Source organism: Salmo salar, chromosome 03, assembly GCF_965601325.2.
Source record: "Salmo salar chromosome 03, fSalSal1, whole genome shotgun sequence".
Taxonomy (NCBI): domain Eukaryota; kingdom Metazoa; phylum Chordata; class Actinopteri; order Salmoniformes; family Salmonidae; genus Salmo; species Salmo salar.
This window is the reverse complement of record NC_138293.1, coordinates 54,226,918-54,241,255: the sequence shown is the minus strand read 5'-3', so window position 1 is coordinate 54,241,255 and position 14,338 is coordinate 54,226,918. Positions and strand designations below refer to the sequence as shown.

The 14,338-nt window shown below is 43.4% G+C and overlaps 1 protein-coding gene across 1 annotated transcript in view; it reads right to left on the bottom strand.

Moving 5' to 3' along the window:
* The window catches only part of doc2a (double C2-like domains, alpha), a 59,230-nt gene extending 46,549 nt beyond the window's left edge, over positions 1-12,681 (bottom strand). Inside the window, exon 1 of the mRNA XM_014192343.3 lies at positions 12,223-12,681. The gene's annotated coding sequence lies outside the window, so the exon portion shown is untranslated. The remainder of the gene's footprint in view (positions 1-12,222) is intronic.
* Between the last annotated feature and the right edge of the window lie 1,657 nt (positions 12,682-14,338).

Genomic DNA, 14,338 nt, shown 5'->3' with positions numbered 1-14,338 from the left:
TGACCGCTCGCGGCTCACCCTCTTTGCCAGTGTCGACCTCTCTCCCCACCTCAAGTCCGGCTGGCTCCATGACCGCTAATACAACAGCAGCTCACCCTCTTTCTCTGCCAGTGTTGCCCTCACTCTTTCCCTCACGTCCCGCTGGCCCTGTGACTACCTGCTAGGGCAGCGGGTCTTTCTCTGCCAATGGCAACCTCTCTCACCTGCTTCCTCTACCTCTCACGTACTGTCTCCGCCGGCGGTGCAACTGGTTTTTCCACTCTGGCCTCCCGGCTACCTTGCCTGCACTATCTTCACAGAATCTGTCTCCTCTCCCCCAGGTCTCACATGACCTGTGACTGCTACTCCGGCAGCGGCTCACCCCCTCTTTCTGCCAGTGACGACCTCTCTCCCCACCTCGGGCTCCGTTGACGCGTGACCACTGCTCCCACGGTGACACACCCTCCCTCTTCACCAATGATGACATCCATCTTCGCCTCTGGTCCCACTGGTTCTGTGACCTCCACCTCTGCAGTGCCACACCTTCTTCTCTGCCAGCGACAACCGCTCAGGCAGCTATATGTGCCTGCTGCTCCTGCTGCTCCAGCTGTGGTTTTGCCCCTGTTCCTCACAGGTGTGAACATCTCTCAGTTCAGTGATCCCTGCCTTCTGGCTCACCATTCCCTTTCAACGGCCTTCCTGGCTCTTCCTCCACCAGCTGAAACTCTCTCCTAGAGTCTTCAATTGCCGGCCACAGCCCACCTTCGCAGATGTCCACCACCCACTCTCGTCGCCAGCCTATCACCATTGACATCCTGTCTGCCTGCATCCAGAGGCTGAGATCAGGTTACATCTCCATCGCAGTCTTGCCATGCTGGGATTGAGGTTTCTTTTGGTGTTCTTTCGCTTCCTGCGATGTTCCGAGTTAACATCCTCATCTTTTACCTACATCCCTTCTCATCTCAGCATGTCCGACATCACCATCCTCGACAAAGATACTTTCACCCTCAAACAAAGTCAATTGATCAGTTTGTTCCAGATACCACTAAGCCCTTATGAACCACTAACCAACATCCTACAGCTCAGACAGCTCAGACAAATTGAACATGCCTCTCCATCCGATCCACAATTAATCACCGAATCTGGTTCCATCGCCTCTACAATGGTTCCATTCCCATCTGAGACAAATACTATCCCTGTACAGCTATCCTGCTGACCAATTCTCTGGACACTCCTTCTTAAGCCCATCATTCCTACAGCCGCTCTGACATCAATAACATCAGGACAGCCCACAACATGCTCATCTCTCAGAACCTGCATTAACTCAAGCACAGTCTCCCAGTCCCTGCCTCATTTCAGATACAATCTACCTCATGCACCGAATCCTACCCAACCAGCCAAAAGAGGATTGGCTGCCCAGCTGAACCTGGTTTCTCTCAAGGTGGACTTCAGGAAACAGCAGAGGGAGCACCCTCCCTGTCCACATCGACTGGACAGCAGTGGAGAAGGTGGAAAGCTTTAAGTTCCTCGGCGTACACATCACTGGCAAACTGAAATAGTCCACCCAAACAGACAGTGTGGTGAAGAAGGCGCAACTGCACCTCTCTCAACCGCAGGGCTCTCCAGAGGGTGTTGAGGTCTGCACAACGCATCACCGGGGGCAAACTACCTGCCCTCCAGGACACCTACAGCACCCGATGTCACAGGAAGGCCAAAAAGATCAAGGACAACAACCACCCGAGCCACTGCCTGTTCACCCCGCTACCATCCAGAAGGCGAGGTCAGTACAGGTGCATCAAAGCTGGGACCAAGAGACAGAAGCTATTTTTCAATCTCAAGGCCATCAGACTGTTAATCAACCATCACTAACACAGAGAGGTTGCTGCCTATAACCAGACTTGAAATCATTGGCCACTTCAATAAATGGATAGTCACTTTAATATTGCCACTTTAATAATGTTTACATATCTTGCATTACTCATCCCATATGTATATACCATATTTTATACCATCTATTGCATCTTGCCTATGCCGCTCGGTCATTTCTCGTCCACATATTTATATGTATATATTCTTATTCCATCCCTTTACTTAGATTTGTGTGTATTAGGTAGTTGTTGTGGAATTGTTAGATTACTTGTTAGATATTACTGCACTGTCAGAACTAGAAGCACAAGCATTTCACTACACCAGCAATAACATTTGCTAACCATGTGTATGTGACCAATAAAATGTGATTTGATTTGATCAGGAAAGGGGACCAGACTTGAACGCAACACTTTAACTAGTTGCCTTGAACACAACTCAACAAGCATCAGCTGTAGCTCATTGCTAATCAGCCTCCACACCTGTCCTCACTCTCCTTATATCCCACTGCCACCCTACATAATACTGACCAAACTAACATCCCTCCTCTTGTTCTGCAGTGCATGTCGCATTGCATGACACTGTGCGTTACTAGCCTTATCAAGTATTGCGCCCCTCCCCCCATTCTTCACCTATCTGTTATCTCTTGGGTTCTTCGAAGGATCTCCTGGTGGGATTGCCATCACAAAAGCAGCCTAACTACTACGACCTGACAATGTTGACCTGAGACTCCAAGCCAAACTCTACAGAGTTGTCCCTCCCCTGGATCCTTTATCTGCAGTCCTTGTTTTCATCAAGTCCATTCTCATTCCCCTCCTGAATCCTCATTCTCAAATCCATTCCATTTCCTCAATAAATATTCTAAACCCATTTCAATGTCTGGTCCTTCAACTAATTGAGACTTGATTGATAGCTGCAATATACTCTGGGTATATTAGAGAGAATTCAGGGAGAGCGTTTTCCCAGTGCAACTGTTCTCTTCGTTCTGGACAGATGGTACGTTTTATTCTCTCTCTCTGTTCTTTTGGTTCTATCAAGGCAAGTCTACTGGTGAATGTGGAGGATCCAGTGGTGTTCTATGAACTCTAAACATATACATTCTAAAATCTACTTTGAACAACAGTTACTGAAATGCTTCCCTTATGGAAAAAACAGACATTTCACGTGATCACATGTGATCTTACGTGAAGTTAATGTGAAATGTAAACGCAACATCTGATAACATAACTGCACATGTGAGAATTTCAGCACGTGAAAACATATCATGAGATAAATGTGACAACATGGGGATTTGTTATTATTTAACTAGGCAAGTCAGTTAAGAACAAATTCTTATTTACAATGACGGCCTAGGAACAGTAAATAGAGATGCAAAAGTTTTTCACGTGAAAGTTCAAATGTCACATTTTTTTTGTAAAGGAAGTAATGAAATCGTATGGGGGACTAAAGTAAATGGTACACTGTTAAGCTAAAATACTGTGGAAATTTTAATCAATAAAAATATTTTTACATTTGAAAAAAAATTATTTTTACTATTACCCAAACTGGGATTTGAACTCACAACCTCTGGATTTGGAATACGCTGATCTTTCTGTTGCGGCACAAAGTCTAGTGTTTTTAGAAATCACCTACTCAGAGATGGTGGTGTAGTAAGAAGATCAGACTGCCGTGAACCAAGCGTTTGTGAGTTGAAATCCCAGGTGAAGACATGTTGAATGATAATTGCTGTATAAATAAACATACACAATGTAATCATGTCTGTTAAAGTGTGCCAACTATGTACGTTTAAAACACTATTTCATGACGTTCCGGCGACATCCTAACCAATCATTTTTGTTTTATAGGCATCACCTGTGAAAATTTGAATCCACATGTGAAAGGTTGTGATCACATGAAAATCCTCATGTGAAACCATGTGGTTTTGGAACACTTCACAAATTATATTTCACATAAAGTTTCACATGGATTTTTAGATGTGATTTCACAAATGCCCTGAAATACAAAATTTGTGGTTAGGATGTCGCCGGAACGTCATAAAAGAGTTGCATTGTTTTCAACTTACATGTTGTGCAAAATGTGGAAATTTCACATGTGAAATCATGTGGTTTTTGCATAGTGGTTAGCTGCCTAAAATTAAGGAAATCTTTAAAGTTTTCTTCCTCCTCTCAGAATGCAGTTTTTTCTCTCCCTTCTATCAAGTCTGAAAGAATCATTGTTTTTGAGCTGCAAAGATCTCTCAGGAACACTCGATCACTGCAAATCTACAAAGGACCATTGTTTTCAGGCGTCCTTCCTAACTCATTTGCCGGAGAGGAAGGAAACCACTCAGGGATCTCACCATGAGGCCAATGGTGACCTTAAAACACTTTTGGTCAATTTTTGCCTAAAATGACATACCCAAATCTAACTGCCTGTAGCTCAGGACCTGAAGCAAGGATATGCATATTATTGTTACCATTTGAAAGGAAACACTTTGAAGTTTGTGGAAATGTGAAATGAATATAGGAGAATATAACACATTAGATCTGGTAAAAAATAATCAAAAGAAAAAACATGAGTTTTATATTTTTTTGGTTTGTTGTACCATCATCTTTGAAATGCAAGAGAAAAGCCATAATGTATTATTCCAGCCAAGGCTCAATTTAGATTTTGGCTACTAGATGGCAGCACTGTATGTGCAAAGTGTTAGACTGATCCAATGAACCATTGCATATCTGTTCAAAATATTGTATCAAGACTGCCCAAATGTGCCTAATTGGTTTATTAATACATTTTCAAGTTCATAATTGTGCACTCTCCTCAAACAATAACATGGCATTCTTTCACTGTAATAGATACTTTAAATTGGACAGTGCAGTTAGAACAACACTAATTTAAGCTTTCTGCACATATCAGATATGTCTGTCCTGGGAATTTGTTTTGTTACTTACAACCTCATGCTAATCACATTAGCCTACGTTAGCTCAACCATCCCGCAGGGGGGACATCAATCCCGTAGAGATTAATGGCTGTGATAGGAGAAAACTGAGGATGGATCAACAGCATTTTAGTTACTCCACAACACTAACCTAAATTACAGAGTGAAAGGGAAGCCAGTACATAATAATAAATATTCCAAAACATGCATACGTTTTGCAACAAGGCACTAAAGTAATACTGCAAAAATATGGCAGAGCAAGTAACTTTTTGTCCTGAATACGAAGTATTATGTTTGGGGAAAATCCAATACAACACATTACTGAGTACCATTCTCCGTATTTTCAAGCTGCGTAATGTTATGGTTATGTTTGTAATAGTTAAGGACTGGGGAGTTTTTCAGGATAAAAAACAAATTGAATGGAGCTAAGCACAGGCAAAATCCTAGAGGAAAACCTGGTTCAGTTTGCTTCCCACCAGACAATGAGAGGTGAATTCACCTTCCAGCAGGACAATAACCTAAAACACAAGGCCTAATCTACACTGGAGATGCTTACCAAGAAGAAAGTGAATATTGTCGAAATGTTACCATTTTGAAATCTATATGACAATCTATGGTAAGACCTGAAAATGCTTGTCTAGTAATGATCAACAACCAATTTGACAGCGCTTGAATAATTTTTTTAAGAATAATGGGCCAATGTTGCACAATCCAGATGTGGAAAGCTCTTAGGGACTTACCCAGAAAGACACACAGCTGTAATCACTGCCAAAGATGCTTCTATAAAGTATTGACTCAGGGGTGTGAATACTTATGTCAATTAGATATTTCTGTATTTAATTTTCAATACATTTGCAAAAACAATCACTTTGTCATTATGGGGCATTACGTGTAGATGGGTAAGAAAATAAAATAAATGTAATACATTTTGAATTCAGGCTGTAACACAACAAAATGTGGAATAAGTCAAGGGATATGAATACTTTCTGAAGGCACATCTTTGCGAGGCATTGGAAAACCACCCTGGTCTTTGTGGCCTCATTTGCATATCCTCCTGTTTTGCTGCGTTGCTGAGCTTAGCTAATGGGGAGCATCGGTTGCTGCCGGTAATCCTACCGTGACTGAAAGCCTTTCTGTGGGCCCACAGTATATGGTTGGGTCCCGAATGGCACCCTATTCTCTTTGTAGTGCACTACTTTTGACCAGGTTCCATAGGGCTCTGGTCAAACGTAATGCACTATATAGGGACTGGGGTGCCATTTGGGACGCAGTCACTATGTCATGTGATAGAATGTTTCCCTTGATAAAACTGCACACCCACATAGAGGTTAATGTTGGTTCCCCTATAGTTCATCATTGGGAAAGATTACCTTAACTGATCCTTGGTAGAAGACTGTTGTTGTTGAGGAAAACCCTCAGGTAAAAAACAATGGTCCTTTGTACACTGAATGCACAAATCATTAAGAACAGCTTCCTAATATTGAGTTGTGTCAAGTTGGCTTGATGTCCTTTGGGTGGTGGACCATTCTTGATACACACAGGAAACTGTTACGTGTGAAACCAAACCGGTGCGCCTGGCACCTACTACCATACCCCCTTCAATGGCACTTAAATATTTTGTCTTGCCCAATCACCCTCTGAATGGCACACACACACAGTCCATGTCTCAAATTGTCTCAAGGCATAAAAATCCTTCTTTAACCTGTTTCCTTTCCTTCATCTACACTGAAATGATTTTAACAAGTGACACAATACGGGATCATAGCTTTCACCTGGTCAGTCTATGTCAAGGAAAGAGCAGGTCTTCTTGATGTTTTCTACACTGTGTATATATTGTCCCCTTTCTCTAATCACCATCACTACTATTATTAATTTCTGATAGATTGTTATTGTCGATGTCATTATCTCGTTTCGCTTTAGCAACAGTGTCTTTATCATCCATGCTAATAAAGCTTATCTAAATTTCAGAGAGAGAAAGAGAGAGAAACAGAGAGAGAGAGAAACAAATAGTCAGAGACAGGGAAACACCTAGGGAAAAGAGCGAGGACGTGGTGGAATCGCATGAATGAATAAGTAGCAAGATCTTAGCAATTCCCCCCCAAAAAGCACTATCAATTTATTTAGAAAGTTGATAATCCATATTCATTCATGAATGCACAGAGAGAGAGAGAGAGATGGAGGGAGAGAAAGAGATGAAAAGGAGAAAGAGAGAAAGAGAAAAAAGGGGAAAAAGAAAGAGAGGGAGAGAAATGGAGAAAGAGAGAGATGGAGAGGAGAGAGGGAGGAGAATGCTGTGCTGAGGAATAAACGAAGCGCGAACCACTGCATTTAACCATAGTAAAAAGATTGGAAACATGGACAAGTACAAACAGACCTCCTATGACCTCCAATGACCTCCATAAGACAAGCACAGAGGCAAAAAGACAGTCACAATTCAACGACTCAGACAGAAGATGTTTGTGGCAGGGACTTATCACGGATTATGAAGAAGAAACCAGCTACGTCGTGGACACAGATGCCTCACTGCCAGACAAGCTAAACATCTTTTTCACCAGCTTTGAGGAAAACAGAGCAGCCGATGTGGGCCCCCGCTTCTCACGAGGACTGCAGGCTCCCGATCTCTGTAGCCTACGTGAGAAGGACCTTCAAGCGTGTTATCCCTCGCAAGGCTGCTGGTCCAGATGGCATCCCAAGCCGCATCCTCAGAGCATGCGCAGACCAGCTGGCTGGAGTGTTTAAGGACATTGTCAACCACTCACTATCCCAGTCTGTCATCCCCACTTGCTTTAAGATGGCTACCATTGTTCCCAAGCAAGCCAAGGTAACTGAACTAAATGACTATTGCCCCGTAGCACAGTTCTGTCATCATTAAGTGCTTTGAAAGGCAAATCAAGGACCATATCACCTTCACCACACACGACCCAGTGTAACCGATGTGAAATGGCTAGTTAGTTAGCGGTGGTGCGCGCTAATAGCGTTTCAATCAGTGACGTCACTCGCTCTGAGACCTGAATTGGTTGTTCCCCTTGCGTTGCAAGGGCCGCGGCTTTTGTGGCGCGATGGGTAACGATGCTTCGTGGGGTGTCAGTTGTTGATGTGTGCAAGGGTCCCTGGTTCGAGCCCAGGTTGGGGCGAAGAGAGGGACGGAACCTACACTGTTACATTGATGCTGTTGACCCGGATGATTGGTTGCTGCGGAAAAGGAGGAGGTCAAAAGGGGGGTGAGTGTAACCGATGTGAAATGGCTAGTTAGTTAGCGGTGGTGCGCGCTAATAGCGTTTCAATCAGTGACGTCACTCGCTCTGAGACCTGAAGTGGTTGTTCCCCTTGCGTTGCAAGGGCCGTGGCTTTTGTGGCGCGATGGGTAACGATGCTTCGTGGGTGTCAGTTGTTGAAGGGTCCCTGGTTCGAGCCCAGGTTGGGGCGAAGAGAGGAACGGAACCTACACTGTTACACCAGCAGATGTGTTATGTGATTTGTTAAGCCAAATTTGACTTCTGAGCTAATTTAGGCTTGCCTAAAACAAAGGTGGTGAATACTTATGCAATAACTATATTTTAGTTGTATATTTTTTTAATTAATTTGTAAACATCTGTAGAATTTTCTTTTCACTTTGACATTATGGAGTATTATGTGTAGATCAATGACAAAACTGTTTTATTAACCAGTTAATGACGTGGGCTAAATCAAGGTCACACGGAGTGTTTCTTTGTAGTCTTAAACAAATCTACTTTGAAGTAAAAGTATATACCTCACAGACATGGTTATGGGCTTAAAAAAAAGAAGACACCTGTACCATGTCAGATGTACTGTAGAGTTGAAATGTATTTTGAGTTTGCATCCCAATGTTACACTTTATAGACATAACAGAAGACTTAAATATAACAATACTGTTTGACAGAGAAACAACGGATTTTCTGCATTTTAACAAAATAATCTTTATTCATTATGAAATTATGAAACATATTAATAACATTCCACCCATGAGGCCGCTAAGGTCATTTGACTGCAGGAAAGGGGAACATCTATTTCAATCCCACCATAGTGCCCTCTAAGCTCGTCCCTAAGCTCGGGGCCTTGGGTCTGAACTCCTCCCTGTGCAACTGGATCCTAGATTTCCTGACGGGATGACCCCAGGTGGTGAGGAAAGGCAACAACACGTCCACCACGCTGATCCTCAACACGGGGCCCCCTCAGGGGTGTGTGCTCAGTCCCCTCCTGTACTCCATGGTCACCCATGACTACGTGGCCACGCACGACTTCAACTCAATCATCAAGTTTGCTGACGACACAACAGAGGTAGGCCTGATTACTAACAACAACGACGAGACAGGCTACAGTGAGGAGGTGAGAGCCGTGACGGACTGGTGCCAGGAAAATAACCTCTCCCTCAACATCAACAAAACAAAGGAGCTTATCATGTTGTTCCCTGTGGCTCAGTTGGTAGAGCATGGTGTGTGCAACGCCAGGGTTGTAGGTTCGATTCCCACGGGGGGGGGGGCAGTACAAAACATAAATAAATGCATGAAATGAAATGTATGCATTCACTACTGTAAGTTGCTCTGGATAAGAGTGTCTGCTAAATGACTAAAATGTAAATCATGGACTACAGAAGAGAGAGCACACCCTCATCTACATCAATGTGGCTGCAGTGGATAGGGTTAAAAGCTTCAAGTTCCACATCACTGAGGACCTGAAACAGTCTTGCCACACTGACATCGTGGTGAAGAAGGTGCAACAGTGCCTCTACAACCTCAGGTGGCTCAAGAAATTCAGTATAGCCCCATCGACCCACACAAACTTCTACAGGTGCACCATTGAGAGCATTCTGTCAGGTTGCATCACACCTGGTATGGCAACTGCTCCACCCCTCAACCTCATGGCTCTCCAGAGGGTAGTGTGGGCAGCCCAATGCATCACTGGGGGCATGCTGCCTGCCCTCCAGGACATCTACAGCACCCAGTGTCAAAGGAAGACCTAGAAGATCATTAAGGACCTCAGCCACCTGAGTCACGGTTATTGACGGAGACAGTACAGGTGTATCAGAGCTAAGACCGAGAGACAAAAAAATTGCTTATATTACCAGGCCATCAGACTGTTTAACAGCCATCTACCAGGTGATGCACACTCTCTCACAAACTACAGCCAATGCTGCTGTCCCATGCTATAGAGACATTGAACCACTGGCAACTTCTCATTCCACACTGTGTATTTAAATACTGTATCCCCAAAGTGGCTAATAATAATATTTATATTGTACTTTAGTCATATTGTTTATACACACCGCATATGTATTTACAGTTTACATGCACTTAGGTTGGAGTCATTAAAATTCGTTTTTCAACCACTCCACAAATTTCTTGTTAACAAACTATAGTTTTGGCAAGTCGAATAGGACATCCACTTTGTGCATGACACAAGCCATTTTCCAACAATTGTTTACCGACTGATTATTTCACTTATAATTCACTGTATCACAATTCCAGTGGGTCAGAAGTTTACATACACTAAGTTGACTGTGCCTTCAAACAGAAAATGATGTCATGGCTTTAGAAGCTTCTGATAGGCTAATTGACATCATTTGAGTCAATTGGAGGTGTAGCTGTGGATGTTTTTCAAGACCTACCTTCAAACTCAGTGCCTCTTTGCTTGACATCATGGGAAAATCTAAAGAAATCAGCCAATACCTCAGAAAATTGTAGACCTCAATAAGTCTGGTTCGTCATTGGGAGCAATTTCCAAATGCCTAAAGGTACCACGTTCATCTGTACAAACAATAGTACGCAAGTATATACACCATGGGACCACGCAGCCGTCACACCACTCAGGAAGGAGACATGTTCTGTCTCTTAGGGATGAATGTACTTTGGTGCGAAAAGTGCAAATCAATCCCAGAACAACAGCAAAATACCTTGTGAGGAAACAGGTACAAAAGTATCTAGAACCACAGTAAAACCAGCCCTATATCGACATAACCTGAAAGGCTGCTCAGCAAGGAAGAAGCAACTGCTCCAAAACCGCCATAAAAAAAGCCATACTACGGTTTGCAACTGCACATGGGGACAAAGATTGTACTTTTTCCTCTGGTTTGATGAAACAAAAATAAAACTGTTTGGCCATAATGATCATCGTTATGTTCGGAGGAAAAAGGGGGAGGCTTGCAAGCTGAAGAACACCATCCCAACCGGGAAGCACGGGGGTGGCAGCATCATGTTGTGGGGGTGCTTTGCTGCAGGAGGGACTGGTGCACTTCACAAAAATAGATGGCATCATGAGGTAGGAATATATTGAAGCAACATCTCAAGACATCAGTCAGGAAGTTAAAGCTTGGTCGCAAATGGGTCTTCCAAATGGACAATGGCCCCAAGCATACTTCCAAAGTTGTGGCAAATGGCTTAAGAACAACAAAGTTAAGGTATTGGAGTGGCCATCACAAAGCCCTGACCTCAATCCTATAGAAAATTTGTGGGCAGAACTGAAAAAGCATGTGCGAGCAAGGAGGCCTACAAACCTGACTCAGTTACACCAGCTCTCATTCAGGAGCAATGGGCCAAAATTCACCCAACTTATTGTGGGAAGCTTGCGGAAGACTACCCGAAATGTTTGTCCCAAGTTAAACAATTTAAAGGCAATGCTACAAAATACTAATTGAGTGTATGTACACTTTGACCCACTGGGAATGTGATGAAAGAAATAAAAGCTGAAATAAATAATTCTCTCCACTATTATTTTGATATTTCACATTCTTAAAATAAAGTGGTGATCCTAACTGACCTAAGACAGGGAATCTTTACTAGGATTATATGTCAGGAATTGTGAAAAACTGAGTTTAAATGTATTTGGCTAAGGTGTATGTAAACTTCCGCCTTCAACTGTATGTACTGGATTCTTGACATAGCTCACTGTAATATATCTACTTCTGTGCATATCATTTTTAGCTGATCTTTGATTACTGATACAGTGCTACTTGGATTCTTAATTAGATTCTTCCCACTGGGAAGAACGTTTAAATTTGCCCTTACGTTTACATTTGGACATGTTATCGCACTGTTACGAGCTAGCAACATAAGCATTTCGCTGCAGCTAAACTTTGATTTGATTTTAAATGAAAACTTTAACCCTGCGGGGGTCAGATTTACTCTGAGTACATAAACGGGACTGGCTGCTCAGCCGGACTCCTGAGACAGCAGGTGTTAACATCATGATACAGTACACCTATGGGATACTGAGAGAGAGAGAGAGAGAGAGAGAGAGAGAGAGAGAGAGAGAGAGAGAGAGAGAGAGAGAGAGAGAGAGAGAGCAAGCAGATGAGCCAGTTATCGCGAAAGAAGTGATGGATTACATACAAAGATAAAAAAGGAGACTATAAGAAATGAATCTAACCAAATACAATGCAGTAACACAACAGAAGAAGAAGGTATGAAGTTGATAACAGACAAAAAAAGGAAAGTAAGTCTTACCTCTGATTGCGAGAGTGTGAAAGCTTCCCTCATAAACAAGTCTATCTCAATGCACGGGGGTCTGAACTAACAGGTGGTGAGAGAGAAACCGAGAGAGAGAGAGATAGAAACCCAGGGAGAGAGAGAGAGGGAGGGAGAGAGGAGGGGGAGGGATAGCTGGTTAGAGTGAGCGAGAGGAGAGATTGGGAGGAGTGGGTATTTAACATTCAATAAAGAAATCTACAGTGTTACAGATAGAGTTACGGAAAGAGATAAGGAAGACGAGTGGTGAGGAAGGAGTGTGTACATGTGTGTGCGAGTGTTGGCAGGGAGGATTGGGTTGCGAAAATATTGCTTGCAGTGAGTTATCTGTATAATGATAATATTACGACTTTTTTCCCCCTCCCTCTCTCCTCTCTCTGTCATTCGTTCTCTAGGCTTTCTCTGCATTTTCTCAATCTCTCCTCTCTGCCCTCCTCTCTCCTCCTCTCCATTCCTCTTCTCTTCACTGTGCAGTTACATTTTTTGTGTGCAATATCCTCTTGGCCCGCCTGCATTAATCTTCAATGTCAACAGTAATGAACCTTTGTGTTTAATCACAGTGCATGTATTGGATGTACTCTCTCTCTCTCTCTCTCTCTCCCTCTCTCCCTTTCTTCCTTTCTCTCGTCTTCTCTTCTCGCTTCTCTTATCGTGTCTCTCTCTCTCTCTCTCTCTCTCTCTCTCTCTCCACTCTCTCTTCATCATGGGATGATTGCAGTGGTAGAACAGAGCTTAATGCGACACGCTGCCAGCTACCGCATCTGTCTCTCTGTCTCTGTATAATTTGTGTCTAATGATGCCTAATGATACATGCGTGCACATTACTCTCGCACACATGTTGATCTACAAAAGCATGTGCAAACACACACACACACACACACACACACACACACACACACACACACACACACACACACACACACACACACACACACACACACACACACACACACACACACACACACACACACACACACACACACACACACACAAACACACACACACACACACACACACGGATAATAACAGAGGGTTTTCTTCTCAGGAAGGGTGTAACTGATCAGATCATACATTTTCCCTCGTGTCTTGCCTTTCCCTCTCCTTCTCGCCATATTTCTCCCTCTGCCCCCTCTCTCTTTATTCTCACTCTCCCTCTCTCTCTCCTCCTCCCCCTCTTTTCTCTCTCTTCCCATGTCTATTCCGCTCTCTCTCTCTTTCTCTCCTGTCTTCTTCTGGTCTGTGTGTGGACAGAGCACAGATATGTGTCCCTTGGGTGAGGGATCCCGACTGTTTCCCTTCGTAAAAAATCCCTCCCCCCCAAAAAATCATCCCTCTACTCCACTATCTTCTCTCTGCATCCCCCTCTCTTTCTTTCTCTCTCTCTCTTCCCAAGCCTCTTTCTCCCTCTCTCTCTCGTTCTCTCTTCCTCCCACACACGCTCCCTCCTTTCTTCCCCTCCGTGCGCACCAAAGGGATTGTATCAGGGTTCCTGGGGTGCTGCTTTTTGTTTTTTGATCTTCAGCCACTCTCCACCATTCTGTTCCCTGTCTCTCTCTTTATCTCTCTCTCCCTCTGATCTGGAGAGCCATGTAATACGCACCAGTTTTATTAAAACGTGAGGCCATGTTGGTTTTTCTCTTATAAAACCCCAAAGTGACACATTGTTTGCTGTCTTATTTTTAAGCCAGCCGCAAGATTCAGCTTCAGCACAACAGCCTCTCCTCTCAGCTACAGTGGCTTCAACTAGGAACCATTTCTCAGTGTGTGTGTGTGCGTGCATGCTTATGTCTGTGTTCGTTACTAAATACTGTTATTGAAGAAACAACAATCAAATTCACAAGCACAGAGCTTTCTCTTTGATTACATCCATTGATGCTTTACACCTCCACATCTGGTGACTTCTTTTGTTTTGACTTGTTGAATGCTATACCTTCATTAACGTGATAATGCCCTCAAAGCCGTTGTTTGGAGGATATACTGGCACGGGTTTAGGCCCGAGACGAAGTCAAGCCAATATATCCTCCAAACACCGGCTTTGAGGGCATTATCACTTTTATACAACGGGTTACCAACATATTCAAATAATGATTGACAT